The sequence below is a fragment of the Vidua chalybeata genome, chromosome 12, assembly GCF_026979565.1.
Source record: "Vidua chalybeata isolate OUT-0048 chromosome 12, bVidCha1 merged haplotype, whole genome shotgun sequence".
NCBI classification, from domain to species: domain Eukaryota; kingdom Metazoa; phylum Chordata; class Aves; order Passeriformes; family Viduidae; genus Vidua; species Vidua chalybeata.
Window position 1 is genome coordinate 4,457,140 of NC_071541.1, and position 7,433 is coordinate 4,464,572.

Here is a 7,433-nt window from a genome sequence, read left to right on the forward strand (position 1 = left end):
GTGGATTTCATTAAACAACACGTTTATCTTTCAGCTTTAAAATGTAGAGCAAGATTAGGATATTCTAACATTTAGGTTTCAGAAGGACCCAGTAAGCATAATATAAAGTAGGGGGGTGGCACTATAAAAGAATTACTATTTTGAATGCAACAGCCAGATCTTTCCTGTGGCAAAACTGAGAGGCAGCAAAGGAAAGGGTGAAAGAAGCAGATGCAGTAAATAGCTCTAATGGTGTGGCTGTTTATAAATCAGCCCAGGACAGGGTGTGCATGGCCCTGGGGATGCCCTGCCCTCTGACACCATGAGAGCAACCATGACTCTGAACAGGGCTTGCTCTGCTCTGTGCTTTGGCTTTTTTTCCTCTTTTCTTCCTTCTCAACAGATAACAGAGGAGTGGGGCCATCATTAGAAGAGCCTGACCTGAAAAGAGGCTGGAATTGCTTAGGGTTTCCTTTGGTCATCCCCTCTGAACTGGACTGGTCCAGCCCTGGCTGCTCCCCTGCCTCTGAGCTCAGCCCATTTCTTCAAATAGGAAACATTCCCTTCCAACATGTTCCTTTACTTGCTTTAAGGTCCCTTTAGCAGTCACTATGATTTTATACAGTTGCATATCTAATTTATTATACACGTATGTATATATAGATAAATATAACATATGCTACACATATATATTTATACATACATGCATATATACACGTATACACAGCCTTAAGAAATAACTGCCACTCTGAAATCATATTCTCAGTCGTTGCTATTAATCAGGAATACTCACATTCTCAGGCTGAACAGAAGAGATAAAAGACAGGCTTACATTAGTTACCAAGAAGCCTTTAGATTATCCTCTCCTCTGTCTTCTTCAGCCCAGAACTTTGCATTGTTTATAAACATCCCCTGTTTTGGACAAAGTAGGTAAGGCAGAGGAGCAAGGTCCATGTCCTGAATTATTTCATTAAAAATTAAAGCTTTGTAAAAGTGTACACATTTCATTAACTTCGCATTGCAGGCTTTGCAAATATTCTAAGGGATGCTAATCTCCTGGCTTTAATTAGATTGAAGGTCTCTTGCAAAGGCTATCATTTTAATATAAAATGAACGATCTTTTAAGCTTTGTGAATTAGAAAACAAGAACTCCCATTTGAGATCAACAGTTACACACTGAAACAAAAGAGGTTTGGAGTTTTTGCTAAGTTAAGGTTTCTGCACTACCTACTGTGCAATTGCAGAAGTCAGGCAGTAACGTACATTCCTCACATCTGTCTGGGGTACGCTCATAGACTGGCTTTGCTTGGAAGGTTCCTTAAAAGATCATCTCATTCCAACCCCCTGCCATGGGCAGGGACATCTTCCACTGTCCCAGTGGAAAGCCCTGTCCAACCTGGCCTTGGACACTTCCAGGGATGGGGCAGCCACAGCTACTCTGGGCAATCTGTGCCAGGGTCTCATTACCCTCCCACAGAAGAATTTCTTCCCAATATGAAATCTAAACCTCTTCATTTTGAAGCCATTTCCCCTTGTCCTGTCACTACATGTTTTTGTAGATAAGGTCTCTCCATCTTTCTTGTAGCAACCCCAACAGACAGAGACACCCCCACACGCTCTCTCCTTGACAGCCAACACCTCTTTTGCACTAATTCCACACCTAAACTTCCCCTAGATCAAGGCCTTGCTGGCACACTGGCCCTGTCTCTTCCTCTAATGACTTTCTGTGCAATATCAAGTTGACTCCCAGAAGAATTGCCCGGAGTGACCCAAGAGGAGCAGTTCTAGAGGGGAGAGGAGCAGGGCACTGCCTGTGGGACACCGCAGGGGTGGCCTGGCTGTGAGTGTGGAACGACATCTCAGCCCAGCACCGAATTTATCTTCCCTACCAGGGACTGCACTGAACTCTTTTAAATCTGCAGTTCTCATCTGCCCCTGTTTTCCTGCTATTATCCCCTGCTAGGAGGCGAATTTTTATATTTCTGACCAAGATGCAATCTTCTTTCCCTTATCAAACATAATAGAAAATGCTGTAGTTACAGAATAACAAACTCATCTCCTGGATAGATGTCAATCTATTTTTAAGTGTGGGATCAGCTTGGGAGCTGCCTGTGACAGTGTATCACTTCATGCCAACACGGTGCCTCCTCATTTCTTATTTCACTCACCTCCAGCCCCCTGCCTTTGGTGCCACATTGCCTTGGGTGTTGCTCCTTTTCCCTCTTCAGCTGGTTCTCCTCTGCATGCACTAATCCTGCCTGCTCCCACCTTACAAGTTCCAGTTTAGGTTAATGGATACTCCTGCTTTTTGTGCTGTTTCTCTTTTGGGCTTCAGCCCTGTCCATTTACTTCCAGCTACGTTCATCTAAACCCAGAAATTGCTTGTACAGCTCGGCAATTCAGCTTTGCACACTTTGCTGTTGGACTTTTGGACCCATAATAGGCTTGCAAACAATCCTACTCTGTCCTTTGAGGATCACATTTTGGAGGTCAACATATTATTCATGGAATCATGGAATGGTTTGCATTGGAAGGGAGCTTAAAGCTCATCTTGTTCTAAACCCTGCCATGGACAGGGACATCTCCCACTGCCCCAGGTAGCTCCAGGCTCTGTCCAGCCTGGCCTCGGGTGCTGCTCTGGGCAACCTGTACTAGTGCCTCACCACCCTCACAACAAAGAATTTCATCCTGATATCTAATCCAAACCTGCCCCTTTTCACTTTCTTTATAATCAGATACAGGGCAGGCTGCTTTATGGAATCTGACTGCAGAGAGAGTCAAAACCCCTTTACTCATACTTGTGGGGAACAGACATCCAAACCTATTGCTAGCATTAGATCAAGTTGGAATAGTAGTTAATTAAATGATGGCTTTTTTCCTTTCTTTCAGTTCATCATTCATACCAATTGGGTGTACAGACTCTTCAAAACTAAGAGGGCTAAGCTCCAAGTATAAATTTAATTAATCAATAATTATAATTTTTAAACAATCTTGATTTATTAAAAATTGACCTCCAGAAAAAGACCTGACTCCATTAATGTCTGCACTTAGTTCTCTGCTGCTGACAGTCTTGCTGGGCAAGTTTCATTTAAGAGCACAAAGTCCTCAATTTCATTTCTCCAGTTCCCTAATTTTGATTCAGAGCCACATCTTTGTTTAAAGGTTTATGTAGATAAACCTCAATTTTGTCAATCTCAATTTTGTATAAGAAGTAGGATCAACTTCTAATTTCCAATGTTAAATCCTATGCTCTGCTTTCCACTGCAATATTCTTGAGATGACTGTTCCAGGTTAGATCCCATGCTGGGTTCAACACTTAGAATAAACTAAAGTAACAGTAACTTCATTTACTCATTAAGAACACGGGTTTGCTGTGAAACTACCTGAATGCAGTGAGCTTTCAAAGTTCAGGTGAAGATATGCAACCATGGCATGGGCAATAACAATGACATTGGGGACTGCCCAAAATATAAATTCTCTGCTTTCCTATTGCTTAAGGACACACAATAATACAAGTAATATTTTGTGATAGCCTGTATATGAAACAGATATGAAAGATCTTCCCAGGGAGTGCTCAGCTGCTTGATAATGGGATGTTGTTTTAAGCACCTAGTGAGAGGAGAAAACTTATTGGCCACTCTATTTTCTTCAGTATAGAACCTATTGCAAGTATTCCTGGGTCTCCTGTTACATACCCTACCCAAACATCAGCAGAGGATCAGCACAGGGGCTTGAGGCTGCTGGGCTGCCAGGATGCTGCACGTCCCTCCTGAGAGCTTTGATCCATGAGGGTGCAACTGGGTGGTGAGCTCTAGAGAGCTCTGGCTTTTCCAGCCTCACCTCTGCTGCAGACAAGCAGTAACCACAAGCATTGCATTCCCCTTCCTTGCAGAGCAGTGCCAGAAGACACGTGCATTAGCACGGCAGATATTCAAAAGTTATTAAGAGTGTCAGAAATAGGCACGCTGGGGTAAAACCAAAGTCCACCAAGAGCATTAACCTCTGGGATTTGGTGCCTAGGAGAAGACAAGGTGCATAGAAAACACAGCAGCCACTGCCAGCCAGCCAGGGTTAGCTCCCCTCGACAACATCTCACTCTTCACGTGTCAGATTGACCCAAAAAACCCTTTTCCTCTACGTGCTCTGACAGGTGCTGTATTTGAACAAATGTTAATAGACAGCATATTAACTCTGACGGCTTCAGATCACCGAGGTATGTGTCTGAGTTTGCATCTCCTGGATAAACATTCCTGACTCTCATCTGCTTTGATCAGTATCACTCACTCCGTGATCCCTGCTCTTCCCCAGCGTCGTGACAAATTTTTGGTTCCGTGTCAACATCAATGTCTCAGTATCTGTAACGGTAGTTGAGATGGGCCACTTCATCTCAGTATCACATCCTGGTGGCTCAGAATTGATCTGAAAGTTTTATGAGCATCCCATTGCCAGGGATTTTTACGATCTGGAAGGTGCAGGCACATTTCTACTACCACAGTACAGAATGGAGGCAGAGAGGGCTACAGCACACTCAGACTCTTTCCTCCTCATATTTCATATCAAAATCTCTCTTGTTTAATCACTGGGCTGGAAAGGAAGAAGATTTGTGACATTTTTCAGGCCAAGGTAAGACAGTAGAAAAAATTAATTACAGAATTACAGAATCATCAAGGCTGGAAGAGACCTTCAAGATCATCTAATCCAACTGCCCACCTCATACTACCATAATCACTCCTACACCATATCCTAAACAAGGAAAATTCCCAATGAACAGGGTTGGCATTACACTTTTTACATTACACTTTTACAATCTGACACATATTCAATGGGACTGTTGTGTCTTTTGTGTTTCTGCTACTTTTTTCCCTATTTTCTTCTTTAAAAGTAGTGGAATACCTATTTGGAAACAGACTCATAGTTTAGGTCCATCAGCATCAATAAAGCTATGCTTATTTCTACCAGATGAAGTTCTGCCTTTAAATTTTAGAGGATATAAAAAAATGCCCTAAAAGAGCTCTAGACTGTACAGTTCACTGACTCTCCTCTGTCTTCAATTCCCTTTGCCCCAAGCTATTACCTCAATCTACTTGTTGGTTTTTTCCTTTCCCTAGTGACCAGTTTACATCTCAGGTACTTAGAACAAAGAGTATTGTTTTGATCTGTGTTTAAGGCAGCATGTTATAGAAGTCACTTGCATCATAGTTAGCATTCTGCCTTTTTTTTTAAATAAAGACAATTCTTATCTGTTACAACACTAGAGAGAGGCTTTTTTCTTGTATAGAGACAACTGCAACATGCAAATATTCTAGTTGTTAGAGTATGCCACCTAAAAACTAGGCTCATTTTCAAACCACATGCTCCAATTAATAAATAAAGTCTATTAGTACTGAACTATTGATCAAACATAAGAATCAGGGATTCCAGCTTCATCTCTTTCTCTCTAGGCTTCTACCTGCACCAGTCCTTATAAGTTAACATTTGAATTGGAATTAGCCCTTGTAATTACATTTATATTAATAGAATTAGAAGGCAAACGCTCTTCTGAGTTTTATCTTTGAGTGATAAACTGAATTCTCACTTCAATCTATTGCGCTTGCACAGAGATTTACTGTATGTGAACCTCGTAGTAATTTTGAGGTTGAAATTTGGGCAATTCTAGGGACAGACAAGATCAAGAGCACAGACACCTGCTCTCAGGTGGCTGTGCCCCACAAAGCTTTTCCTTTTCCAAACCCTTATTGGTTGCTCTTAGCAGTCCTTTCTGTAACCCAGTCCTTGCATCAACTGCTTAGTGTGTACAGAAATGTTTATATCCCTTGAGCTCGAGCCTCCTTTAGTTTCTCTTCATTTCCCTTTCTTAGAGCCTGTCCATTTGTTCTTGTATTTGACACTAGTTTTCTGACATCTCTCCTAGCTATTCCCCTTAGAATCATGTATAAAATAATGATGTCCACCCTGAGCTTTCCTCTCTTCAAAAAGCACTGACCTAGTTTCTCTGCTTTTACAGTAGAAGTTCTCCAGTCCCATGTCAACGAGGTTGCCCTGACATATCTTAGCTCTGATAGTTATCTCTCTCTTTTAATAATGGCATCCTGAATGGGGATTATTTCCTCTAAATGCATCTTCATCTGTTCCCTGTAGACTATTTCCTTTTGAGTTACTTCTGATTGATCTGTTTTTGGTGGTAGGGCTACGCAAAGATAGCTCTGATCTTTCTATCCAGGGCCTGACCACAGGTGATGATTCCTGTGGACTTTGGCCAGAATTGGAGCCTTTGATAACATATTCCCTAAACCTGTATAAAACACAATGAAAAAAGCCATAGTTTAAATTGCTCTTTCTTATTACTAATGGAGCAGATCCTCAGCAAGAGTAGTGGGTCACTTAAGTCCTTGGATGTGTGCAGAGATGACAATATTGCCTAGTAGCTACAGAATCGTTATTTTTGTACAGCATCACTCACTTATTTTCCTTCGTTTGCACTACATTCTTTCTTTTCATTATGTCCAGGCTAACCCTTTTTCCTAAAGACCTGACCCTCCATCATCAAAGTGAGGGGGAGATTTCACCTAGGCTTCTGCAGGCACATCATGAAGGCCTGGCTTTTACTTTGGGTAAGTTTTTAGCATGCTTTGGTTTCTCTCTTTATTTTTTAAATTCACTGCCCATTCCCTTTCATTCCTCTACCCCACTTATTTTTTTATTTATGCTATTTTTTTTTGTATTCTTTATCCTTTCTCATTGACCTCTAACTGACAAAGTGCTCATGGGCTGTAGAAACTTCCCCTCGTCACTTACTGTGATGCTGCTGCAGGAACTGGAGCCACTCTGCTGTCCCTGCAGCCTGGCAGCCTTTGGCTACGGCACGGCTGCCTGCCTTTGGATTGATGTTTGGCATGGTCCCATCACACGGTGCTGAAACAGGAACTCCAGTGCCTTGGGTCTCTTCAGGGTCTGCCTGCTGATCTGAGCTGGATGGGCTGGATGTGAGACTGCTCTGGTTTATGTTTTTGAGCTATCCAGAATGGGTAAGAAATTTTCCTTTCTGATATTTACTGAAGAATGGAGGTGTCCTCCATCACCTGCCTTACTTCAGCCTCAGAAACTCCTTGCACCAGCTGGTTGCTGTGTAAGGATGATTTCTACTGTGCTGTTTGGGAAAAATAAAGTTGACTTCTATACAGTTTGTCTAATTTTGTGTGGCAAAAAGCAACAGGAACATTTGCTAATTCTGTTTGTACTGGTTGCTCCCTGCAGCAGGGGTCATCCTGCCTGGCTGGGGAGAGGGCGTTGTTTTGCAGGGTGTTAGCTTCCATCACTTGGGATTTGATATTTTTCGCAAGTGGGTGCAATCTTCATTTATACTGATTGATGTCCCCTTTTTTTTTTTTTTCCCCTAAGAATAGAATGTGTTTATCTACCAAAAATGTGCAGCTGGTTGGGTAGTTCTTCCGAGT